Consider the following 12,217-nt stretch of genomic DNA (forward strand, 5'->3'; position numbering starts at 1 on the left):
TGCCAGGGGTGAAAATGCCAGTGGCTACCAGGAAAAGCTCAAGGATGGACTCAATGAGGAAAAGATGGAGCCAAGAATTAGGAAGAAAAAGAGAGGGGGAAAAAGAGCATCCTATTTAGACAGTTTAGACCCCTATTTCCAATTATGCTCAAAGTCAGCAGTTGCAGAGAGATGAGCCAAGAAATTATTTTTAGTGCTTAACCCAGTTGGGGTTTCTGTCACTTGCAACCAAAACAGACAGAAGCCAGTTTGTCTGGGAAATTAACAAAGCAGAGCCCTAGTAAGTTAAAAATTACTCCTGAGATGTACTATGTCAGCTCCTCTCTTCAACCATAGATGTTGTGTGAAGGATCGTGAGGCTTCTCTCAGGGTTGGGGTGGGGGTAAGGGCTCTGGGCTCTGATTCAGAGGTGACTTTGGACAGTCACTTCCTCAATCTGGTACTTAGTTCCTAAAAGAGGAAGTGGATAATGTGGTCTTTCAAATGCCACGTCCACAAACATTTTTTTTAAAGGAACTTCCCTGGTGGTCCAGTGGCTAAGACTCCATGCTCCCAATGCAGGGAGCCCAGGTTCCATCCCTAGTCAGGGAACTAGATCCCACATGCCGCAACTAAGAGTTTGCAAGCCACAGCTAAAGATCCTGCATGCTGAATGAAGAGCGAAGATTCTGTGTGCCAGACCTAAGACCCAGTGCAGCCAAATCAATACTAAAAAAAAAAAAAAAAACCACACAAAGCAATATACTGTGTTATCAACAAACTTGTTATAAAGATTGAATAAAATAATATATTTTAAAGCAAAAACAAAAAAAACCCACAAAGCTGTAAATTTATTTATTTATTTATTTTTGGCTGCCCTGGGTCTAAATTTTTAAAAACTAAATAAAAATTACATTAAAATGAAATAAAATGCCACCTCCAGAATGGTCCGATCTGTGATTTTAGAGATTGTGATGAGAGATCACAAACCTCATGATACTACACGTGTGCATGCACACACATACATATACTCACATACACATGCACCCACATACATAGATACACACATACACATACACACACACAAATATAAATACGTACACACAAGTCTCTCCCCCAACACACCCCTTATTCCACAGACTACTCAGTCTTCCTTTGTAGGAGTCACTTCTCTCTGGAGCCTAAAGACCAGGTGCCCCCCTGAACCCCACAGTGGTGCAGAGAAAGTGGGGCACAAAAGCTGAGGCAGCACTTGCTTAAACCCACACAAACCCCTCAACCCCATCTTAGAATGCCCATGGGAGGAATGGAAAATGTGCGTATACAGCATTCCACACTTGAATTCCTGGGATGCCCCTGTGGAAAGTTAAAGAACCTTCAAAAAAAAAAAAAAAAAAAAAAGAGTCCTCCTTCATGAGCAAGGAAATCACTGCAGCAACCACAGCACGTTGCATTTGGGTGATGTCCAGCGTCTTTCCAAGTGTTTTCTGGTGTTTCTACCCCTGGTCATATTTGTAGAACCAACTCTAACACCTGCTCAGTTTTAAATCACTGAGATGCATAGAATGACCTCCAAAGATGCCAAGAGGGCATTAGAAAAACCCAATTTCCGGTTTAAATAAATTTTAATGGAAACTGAATCCCTTTCCTGTACACCTGAAACTAACACAATATGATTAATCAAGTATACTCCAGAATATAGAAAGTTTCAAAAAAATGTTTAACAGAGGGAAGTGGAAATAGAATGATATACTGTCAACTACATACCCACCCACACATATCCACATACACACACACACACACACCCATACACATACATACCCACACACACACATACCCACACACACAGCATGTACCTGTACTGGATGGCAGGTGAAGTGAAGTGAATTCGTTCAGTCGTGTCTGACTCTTTGCGACCCCATGGACTGTAGCCCACCAGGCTCCTCCCTCCATGGGATTCTCCAGGCAAGAGTACTGGAGTGGGTTGTCATTTCCTTCTCCAGGGGATCTTCCCCACCCAGGGATCGAACCCGGGTCTCCTGCATTCCAGGCAGATGCTTTAACCTCTGAGCCACCAGGGGATGGCAGGTATACATCATATATTCTGCACCACAAAGAGCCTTCTGTACACCCAGCCCCACTCACATCCCCTGGAAGCTGCTTGTGGGCAACCCCTCACATCTGGAGACCCACACACCAGCAAGGTGGTCTATCCCAGGCCCAGGATATTTGGGCAGGGTTTCTGGGGTCCCGGGTACCAGGAAATCTGGGGTCCTAGGTATCAGGAGTTGTCTGGAGCCAGGGCTGGGATGAGAGTGGGGCAGGGGAGGGGCTTCCTCTCACACCAACCCTTGGACTCGTGTCCTCTGAGGGGAGAGCCTGGCCAGAGTCAGCTCCTTAAGTCCCAGACCCAGGGCAGTCACCCTACCGCCCACAGCCAAATTCAAGGGCATTACTGGCCCCTGGGCACCCTCATCCTCCCCGCTAGGACCGTCATAGAACATCATTTAAAAACCAGAGTCCTGGGACTTCCCCTGGTGCTCCAGTGGTTAAGACCTCACCTTCCAGTGCAGGGACCACGGGTTCCATCCATAGCCTGGGAGCTAAGATACCACATGCCCTGTGGCCAAAAAACCACAGAAGCAATATTGTAACAAATTCAATAAAAGACTTTAAAAAGTGGAAAAAAAAAAAAAAGCCCACAGCCCTAAAGTATATATGTCAACCCTTGGCCCCCAAGCATCCCTAAAACACCCCCTCTGGGAGCCCTATTATTGGTTCCCTGAGCAGAGGCAGGCCCCCTCCCCCGTACTTCACCAGATACAGCCTCTTTCAGGACCAGACACCCAGAGCACAGAGGTTTCCTACCACTTGGAAGAGCAGAATTTCAGTTTTATTTGTCACAGCCAGCTTCAAAGGCATGGGGACAAATTGATTTTTCCAGGACTTCCTTAATTGTCCCAGAGAAGCCCTTGAATCTCCTCTATCGGATTCTATTTTCAGAGATCTGTTTCTCGGGGCACCCCTGACCCCTCTCAGAGGCTGGCAAGGAGCCCTCTGCCACTTTGCGCTGACATGAACTGAGGTTTCAGGAGGAGGGGATGGGGGTCTGAGGGACGCCTGCCGTGCATGGCTCCCACCTTAATCCAACTAATCATGGCACCTGGGGTTTGTAAATTTCTATTCCTCCCAGGAACACGGAGCTTACTTCTCTGTTAACCTCATCTACTGGCACATCTGTCAGATGAGGGAACGAGGCAATTTTTTAAAAGGAATCATTTGTGTTTTTAATCAGTTAATTTATGGCTGTGCTGAGTCTTCATTGCTGTGCTCGAGCTTTCTCTAGTGGAGGCGAGCGGGGCTACTCTTCATTGCGGCGCGCCAGCTCCTCACTGCAGCATCTTCTCTTGTTGCGGAGCACAGCCTCTAGGCACATGGGCTCAGTAGTTGCAGCTCCCAGGCTCTAGCGCACTGGCTCAGTAGCTATGGCACACGGGTTTAGTTGTCCTGCCGCATGTAGGATCTTCCCAGATCAGGAATCAAACCCAGGCCCCCTGAATTGGCAGGCGGATTCTTTACTCCTGAGCCACCAGGGAAGCCCCAGAATAAGACATTTTTAACAGCGGACTGGAAGCAAACCCCAAATCTCATGTCCCATGGGTCTGGCACACACCGTCTTATCTGAGGGGGCAGGACTGTGTTGCTTGGGTGTCAAAGCAGAGATCCACCTTCCTCTGGCATTTTTTCATGGGCTGTCCTGGGGGAGGCTCAAATTGAGTTAAATAAGCCATTTTTTCCCCCTAAACCAAATACCAAAGTCACCTTCACAGAACTTAAAATTGTCCTCTGACCATGCAGTGGTGGGGGCAGGGGTGGCTGGATGATGCTTGGCTTGGAAAAAGGCTGTGATGAGAAGATATGGGAGGAGACACAAGAGAAAGCCTTGGGCATGAAATGGTCCCACTCTTGGTTTCATCATTTGAAAAGGAGCAGACAATTATTTCCACTGGAGCCCAGAGAGGACTGAGAGTCCCAATTTTCCTACAACGCGGGAAGGAAATTGAGACTTTCGGTTCTGGTTCATTCACTTCAGCTCAGAATCACTCTTCGGTTGGAAAACTTCTGTGGCCTTTGCAGGTTGAATTTTTATGCCTGCATTTCTGCCAACTCCCTATGCATTTAGCTCTAGATCTTTCCCCCTTCGGGCTCCAAACTATTGTTGCAAAATTTTCCTTCTGTTGGGAATTTACGATACCTCTACCCTTTGAAGGTCTTCCATCAGATACTTTGACTGTAAAAAACTAACTGTTGTGGACTTCCCTGGCAGTCCAGTGGTTAAGATGCCATGCTTCTAATGCAGGATAGTGCAGGTTCAAACCCTGGTTAGGGAACTAAGATTCCACATGCCGGACAGCCAAAAAAAAAAAAGTTTAAAAAACAACCATTGTTTCTAGACCTTTGTTGCTATTTATGGACTTACAGGGTATCAATTCCTATTGAGATGTCCAGGGTACCAGAGTTTAAATACACATTTGTCCCTCAGTCAGTTGTTCCTCGGACTCAAGTCAAGGGTGTTGTGTTTTAGGGGAGGAACAGGATATATGACTGCCCCGTGGTGGGTTATTACATTTGCTTCAGATCAGCACACACTTAAAACCCTGAGACCGTAGACAACCCTCCATCAACCTCCAAACATGGACCATCATGGAAACTCACAGACTGCCAATCACTGGCCTACATGGTCCCCCATCACCCATCAACACAGGACATCTCCACAAGGAAGCGTAGCTGTGATGAGTCCTACGATTAGTCGTTCAGTTGTGAGTCCAACTCTTTGCAGCTCCATGGACTGCAGCCCACCAGGTTCTTCTGTCTGTGGAATTCTCCAGGCAAGCATACTGGAGTGGGCTGCTATTTCCTACTCCAGGGGATCTTCTAGCCCAGAGATTGAACCCAATTTTCTTGCATCTCCTGCACTGGCAGGGAGATTCTTCACTACTGCTCCACCTGGGATGAATCCTGGCCACCGTCAAGCAGAAGACAAGTGTATGCTGGGAAAGACATAATTCATTTCATGCCAATTCTTTTCATTTCCTTGTTAAAAATATAAACTAGGAAAAGAATCTTTTTGGAGGGAGGGAAAGAGGTGGAGATGGGGAAAGTCAACGTAGAATCTAAACCTATACTGCCAACAATTGCTATTTTCTGGAACAGAAACTTGGCCCCTTCATACTGTTCCATATATTTGTCAAAGTCATCCTTCTCCACAACGCATGTTCCCTGGCAGCCACGACCAGGAATACAGTCCTGTCCCGTCTTTGGAAACTTACTTTAAAACACTCTCCATGTCCTACTTAAATGTTAGAAAGTCACAGCTTCCCCGGCCTGTAAAGAGAGAGATATTTTAAAAGATTCTTATCATACCACTATCTTAAAAGACTTGTATTATAAAAGATTCGCATGTGTCGCCGCCCGCTAGAAAACAAAGTAGCTCTGTAGTTTGTACGGTGTCAAAACAGTGCACATGTTAGGTCCCCAATACATTCATTGAAGTAATTTAACCTGTGTTAATTTCCTCAGGCGGGAGGAGAAGGGGACAACAGAGGATGAGATGGTTGGATGGCATCACCGACTCAATGGACATGAGTCTGACTAAGCTCCAGGGGTTGGTGATGGACAGGGAAGCCTGGCGTGCTGCAGCCCATGGGGTCGCAAATAGTCGGATACGACTGAGCGACTGAACTGAACTGAATTTCCTCATCTGGAAAAATGAGCATAAAAGTGTTTGCCCTGCCAAAGCAGAAATGCATGAGAAGCAGAGAGGCCATTTCAATGACTTTCCATAAATAGCCAACCTTCATGAGATACCTTATTTGTCACTTAGCTCAGTCACAGTGTTTTCCAGTGAGTTACTGCTGCATAGTAGGCAGGTCAAAAACAAAGGCACTTAAAAGAACCATTTGGGGCATACCCTGGCAGTCCAGTGGTTAGGAACACAACTTTCACTGCAAAAGGCTTGGGTTCAATCCTGGCTAGGGAACTAAGATCTCACATGCTGTGGGGCAATTAGTCCTGAGTGCCATAACTACTGAGCCCGCACTCTAGAGCCTGTGTGCCCCAACAGAAGATCCCACATGCCACAGAGAAGATACCACGTGTCACAACTAAGATCCTATGTGGCCAAATAAATAATAATAATAATAAAAGAGCCAGAACCATTAAATGAGAATTTCTGAAAACAGAGCATGACTACTTAAAAGAACTGATCTGTAGCATCACAGATGTTTATAATATGCCCAACTATTGTTCCTTTTTTTTCCCTCTTTCTCTCTTACTTTCATTCTCCTTTTTAAATTCCTCTATTTTTCTCCAGTTATTTTTTTTTTCCTTTCATTCAACAATATTTAATTGAGTAACTGTCCAATTCTAGGCCAAAGTCTAGAAGTAAGGGATAATCACATAATCTTCAGTTCAGTTCAGTCTCTGTCGTGTCTGACTCTTTGTGACCCCGTGGACTGCAGCACACCAGGCTTCCCTGTCCTTCACCAACTCCCAGAGTCTGCTCAGACTCATGTCCATTGAGTCGGTGATGCCATCCAACCATATCAACCTCTGTCATCCCCTTCTCCTCCTGCCTTCAATCTTTCCCAGCATCAGGGTCTTTTCCAATGAGTTGGCTCTTCACATCAGGTGGCCAAAGTATTGGAGTTCCAGCTTCAGCATCAGTCCTTCCAATGAACACCCAGCACTGATCTCCTTCAGGATGGACTGGTTGGATCTCCTTGCAGTCCAAGGGACTCTCAAGAGTCTTCTCCAACACCACAGTTCAAAAGCATCAATTCTTCAGGGCTCAGCTTTCTTTATAGTCCAACTCTCACATCCATGCATGACTATGGAAAAACCATTGCTTTGACTAGACAGACCTTTGTTGGCAAAGTAATGTCTCTGCTTTTTAATATGCTGTCTAGGTTGGTTATGACTTTTCTTCCAAGGAGCAAGCGTCTTTTAATTTCATGGCTGCAGTCACCATCTGCCGTGATTTTGGAGCCCCCCAAAATAAAGTCTCTCGATGTTTCTATTGTTTCCCCAATTATTTGCCATGAAATGATGGGCCCAGATGCCATGATCTTAGTTTTCTGAAGGTTGAGTTTTAAGCCAACTTTTCCACTCTCCTCTTTCACTTTCATCAAGAGGCTCTTTAGTTCTTCTTCACTTTCTGCCATAAGGGTGGTGTCATCTGCATATCTGAGGTGATTGATATTTCTCCCGGCAATCTTGATTCCAGCTTGTGCTTCATCCAGCCCAGCATTTTGCATGATGTGCTCTGCATATAAGTTAAATAAGCAGGGTGACAATATACAGCCTTGACGTACTCCTTTCCTGATTTGGAACCAGTCTGTTGTTCCATGTCCAGTCCTAACTGTTGCTTCTTGACCTGCATACATACAGATTTCTCAGGAGGCAGGTCAGGTGGTCTGGTATTCTCATCTCTTGAAGAGTTTTCCATAGTTTGTTGTAATCCACACAGTCAAAGGCTTTGGTGTAGTCAATAATGCAGAAGTAGATGCTTTTCTGGAACTCTCTTGCTTTTTTGATGATCCAACAGATGTTGGCAATTTGATCTCTGGTTCCTCTGCCTTTTCTAAAACCAGCTTGAACATCTGGAAGTTCATGGTTCACATACTGTTGAAGCTAGCTTGGAGAATTTTGAGCATTACTTTGCTAGCATGTGAGATGAGTGCAATTCTGCAGTAGTTTAAACATTCTTTGGCATTGCCTTTCTTTCGGATTCTTTGGGATTGGAATGAAAACTGACCTTTTCCAGTCCTGTGGCCACTGCCAAATTTCCTGGCATACTGAGTGCAGCACTTTCACAGCATCATCTTTTAGGATTTTAAATAGCTCAACTGGAATTCTATCACCTCCACTAGCTTTGTTCATAGTGATGTTTCCTAAGGCCCACCTGACTTTGCATCCCAGGATGTCTGATTCTAGGTGGGTGATCTCACCATTATGGTTATCTGGGTCATGAAAATATTTTTTGTATAATTCTTCTGTATATTTTTGTCATCTCTTCTTAATATCTTCTGCTTCTGTTAGGTCCATACCATTTCTGTCCTTTATTGTGCCCATCTTTGCATGAAATGTTCCCTTGGTATCTCTAATTTTCTTGAAGAGATCTCTAGTCTTTCCCATTCTGTTGTTTTCCTCTATTTCTTTGCATTGATTACTGAGGAAGGCTTTCTCATCTCTCCTTGCTATTCTTTGGAACCCTGCATTCAAATGGGTATATCTTTCCTTTTCTCCTTTGCCTTTTCACTGCTTTTCTCAGCTATTTGTAAGGCCTCCTCAGACAACCATTTTGCCTTTTTGCATTTCTTTTTCTTGGGGATGGTCTTGACCACTGCAACCTGTACAATGTCATGAACCTCCATCTGTAGTTCTTCAGGCACTCTATTAGATCTAATCCCTTGAGTCTACTTGCCACATGATCTTAATAACAGGTATATCATTGCAAACCAAGATCAATGCTCTGAAGCAGGGGTCTGGGTCTGCAAACTTCTGCATAAAGGGCCAGATATTAAGTCCTGTAGGCTATGTAGGCCACATGGTTTCTGTTGCGACTACTCAGCTCTGCCATGGTATCAAGAAAACAGCCATAAACATTATTGACAGTAGCCAAGACATGGAAACAGCCTAAGTGTGCATCAATGAAAACAAATATATACATATAAAACAATGGAATATTAGTTTCAAAAGAAGGAAATCCCACCATATCCAACAGCAGAGATGGACCTGGAGGACATGATACTAAGTGAAATAAGTCAGGCACAGAGAGACAAAGACAGCATGAATTCAAATATATGAGGAATCTAAAACAATAGTCGAAGTCACAGTAACATAGAGTAGAATGATGCTTGCCAGGGACCAGGGGGTTGGGGGCAAGTGAAGATGCTGGTCAGAGAGTGGTTCTGGAGCTCGAATGCATAGCATGGTGACTACAGTTAATAATAACATACTGTATACTTGAAATTTGCTAAGAGAGTAGATCTCATGTGTTCTCACCACACACAGGATGGATAGGTTCTTAGCTTGATTATGGTACTCATTTCACAGTGCCTACAGACAGCAAAACATCATGCTGTTTTGCTAATATATACAACCCAAATATATACAGTTTTGTCAGTCATACTTCAGTAACTCTGGGGAACGTTTTTTTGTTAAAGGGAAAAGGAACCATCCATAGAGAATACATGGACAATACCTAAACCAATGAACGTGGTGGTGTGCACATAAAACTTTATTTACAAAAGCAAATGAGGGCCCGGTTTGGCCCAAAAGTTGCGGTTTATTTACCTCTAATCTGGAAGAACTTGATCTGTTATGGTATAGGAAGAAGAGAGAAGGGTCTTTCCCTGAGGAAATGCCTTTATTAATAAGGAGGTGTTTACCAGGTGAACGGATGTACAAAAAGATGGTGGGGACAGGTCGAAGAGGAGGCGTCATTGGAAGAAGTTTAAAAAGGCCAGTTTGGACAGAGGGAAAATAAATCAAGGGAAATTAGCAAGAAATGAGATTGGGAAAAAGTTAACAGTGGCCAAATCATGCAGATCTTGGTAATCATGTTAAAACTGGAGGAGCTTTGATCTCAAAGCAATGGAAAACCAAAGAAGGATTTTAAGAGTTAAGGAGAAAAATAATAAAGAGTTACACATAATTTTCTTTTCTCTCAAGTAGGTCCCATATTGACATATCTGAATGAGCTGAGGTTGCATTTTTCTCCCAAAGAGCTAATTTGTTAAAGAAGAGAAGGTGATGGTGATGCTAGCGAGCTGGGGTGTCACATTTTGGTGGTCTCTACAACCATGGGGGAAGGTCTCAGAAATAAAGTCACACATTCCAAGGGATCAAAGAGGATAACGTATGGAAAAGTATTTTGTCAAAGTATTAAAATGCTTCTCAAGCATAAGATCTTACTAGTCAAAGTTGGTACTCTGGAGGGATTCCTTGAATAATTAACTAATTGGTCTCACATTTCTTACCCTGGATTTAAAATTTGTTTTTAAGTATTTGGCTCCAAAGGTTTCTAAAGTATTCTGTTTCATGGTGTTAATTTTTCCATTGTCTAGACAGCTGTAGCTGTCAGACAGGATTATCAGGAGGAAAGAGGCAATTTATGACCGAAAGTCAACCTTCTCAGCCAACGGAATTTACATATTAATGACCACTGTGGCAGCTGTCATAAGAAACCTTTACAAACTAAACCTTTTCATGTTTGTGCATTTCTGGAATTTGGCACCGGGTAGATATTTTGCATTTTTAATATACACAAAAGACCTTCTAACAAAACCTCACAGAAGAGAGATTGATGAGTGTGTACTTGGGGGAGGTAGAAGGATTCGGGCTTAATTTTAAAGGATACATCAACTTTCTGAAGTCTTATAAGAAATAAGGTGAATTCTAATGACGTTTTTAAGATGAGGAGGGAAAGGAGACATCCTATGGCCACTTTGCTTTGACAGACTCAAGGGCAGAAAATGTATCCATTAGAGCTGAGTCATAAAATCCAATTCAGAGTAAGAGGAGCATCAGAGGTCACACTATTTTCTGCTTGCACTCCTTTTCCTGGTAAAGAATCTGCCTGCCAACGCAGGAGACCTGGGTTTGATCCCTGGGTTGGGAAGATTCCCCTGGAGAAGGAAATGGCAACCCACTCTAGTATTCTTGCCTGGAAAATCTCATGGACAGAGGAGCCTGGTGGTCCATGGGGTTGCAAAGAGTCGGACTGAGTTAGTAACTAAACAACAACAACAAGCCCCTTCCCCTTATCCCTCAAATGGATGTTCCATTCCTATGAAAATATCTCTGTGGATAAGGAAGGAACTCACTGACTTCCTAATTGGAATAACTTCTTTCTACAAGTGATACCTTCTTTATTGAAGTTTCCATTTATTGGTCCCAGATTCAGCCTCTCAAGCCAGTGGAAGATGCCCAGCCTCTTAGGTAGACTGTTCTTCTGCTTCCTTATCTTTACTGGGGAACATTCCTTCAAGGCCTCAAAGTGGTTGCTCCACACCTCCAGCCTCAAGTCCCTGGTGGAAGCAAGGTGAAAAAAATAACAAGGAAGAGGAGTGGTACTTAGATAAGAAAAGCAACACAATCTCAGAAGTCTCCACTGGATTTCCATTTGGAGCTCATTAGCCAGAACTGAGTCATGTGACCACCCAGTATGTAGGTTCTTTATACAGACATAGGGTGCTGAGACAGAAATGTCAAAGGCTTTTAAAATGTTCTCAACTTCAATGTGGCAAGCATCTATCCTGGACAGAACTTTGTGTTTAAGGATGTTCATTCCAACAGAAGAACATGAATGCCCACAAATAATAAAACTGCTCAGGAAACTGTTAGAGGGCTTCCCTGGTGGCTCAGTGGAAAAGAACCCACTGCAATGCAGAAGATGCAAGAGACACAGGTTCGATCCCTGGGTCGGGAAGATCCCCTGGAGGAGGGCATGGCAACCCACTCCAGTATTCTTGCCTGGAGAATCCCATGAACAGAGGAGCCTGGTGGGCTGCAGTCCACGGGATCGCAAAGAGTCAGACAGGACTGAAGCAACTGAGCACACACACATGGAAACTGTTAGGGCCAGCCAGTGACATGAGGCAGACACTGAAAATGGCTTGTGAGGTTATGTTCGCTACATCTGTGACTGTGCTTCTGCTTTGCATGTAAGTTGATCTCTACCATTTTCCTATATTGCACATGTTTCACAATTGCTTGTGAGGTCGGAGATAGTTTGTAATAGAACTCAGTAAAACATCCATCAATAGAACAAATGAATAAATTATCTACTCAGAACTTTATATTCATGCTGCTATTTTTCATTCATATCATTGAATTGTACTTCCTCAGCAACAATAAAGAAAAACTTTGCTGATTCATGAAGCAGCATAGATGAATCTCAAAAAAAGATAGTGCAGAGTGAAAGATGGATAAACAAAGAAGAAAAAACACTGGGCAATTCCATTTACTGGAACTTCAGAACTGATAATAAAAGACATGGGAATCAGAAGAGTGGTTGCTTGGATTGGACAAAGAGGGGACTAACTGAAAAAGTGTTCAAAGGACCTTTCTGAAGTGCTGGAAAGAGTCTAGAGTTGACTGTGATAGAGATTACACAGGGGGTTATATTTGTTACATACATTTTAAAAAATTAATTTAAATGTATGTTAATGTA

The 12,217-nt window shown here is 43.5% G+C and overlaps 1 non-coding gene across 1 annotated transcript; it reads right to left on the reverse strand.

Annotated features, from left to right (window-relative positions):
- Positions 1-1,988: 1,988 nt before the first annotated feature.
- TRNAS-GGA lies at positions 1,989-2,061 on the reverse strand. Its single transcript has one exon. It is a non-coding gene; the product is annotated as a tRNA-Ser (tRNA).
- Positions 2,062-12,217: the final 10,156 nt, after the last annotated feature.

This window comes from Oryx dammah, unplaced genomic scaffold, assembly GCF_014754425.2.
Source record: "Oryx dammah isolate SB20612 unplaced genomic scaffold, SCBI_Odam_1.1 HiC_scaffold_12, whole genome shotgun sequence".
In the NCBI taxonomy this organism is placed as follows: Eukaryota; Metazoa; Chordata; class Mammalia; order Artiodactyla; family Bovidae; genus Oryx; species Oryx dammah.